Here is a 341-nt window from a genome sequence, read left to right as displayed (position 1 = left end):
CACACACACACACACAGAACCTGGACTTCAGCTGAAAGATCCGGACCAGACTGACAGAGTCCAGCTGTTCTCTTATCAAAATAAAAGCATTCACATCAGCAGCATTCAGCTAAAGTATTGATAATGAGATGTATTGATTAGTGTGAATATACATATTCTGATTTAATCATAATCACATCCATCAATATTATGGAGATATCGGAACTCACAAATATAAAATCAATAAACATTTTGACATAATAGTGTTTGAAGCAAACACTTTATTAAAATAAAAGCCTAACAGTGTTCTAATGGAAACTCATTAAGGCTATTCTTTCAACACAAAATGCAATTAAAATGTC

The sequence above is a fragment of the Morone saxatilis genome, unplaced genomic scaffold, assembly GCF_004916995.1.
Source record: "Morone saxatilis isolate NCDOM2014 unplaced genomic scaffold, NCSU_SB_2.0 Contig10, whole genome shotgun sequence".
In the NCBI taxonomy this organism is placed as follows: domain Eukaryota; kingdom Metazoa; phylum Chordata; class Actinopteri; family Moronidae; genus Morone; species Morone saxatilis.
Note: the sequence above shows the minus strand (reverse complement) of the source record.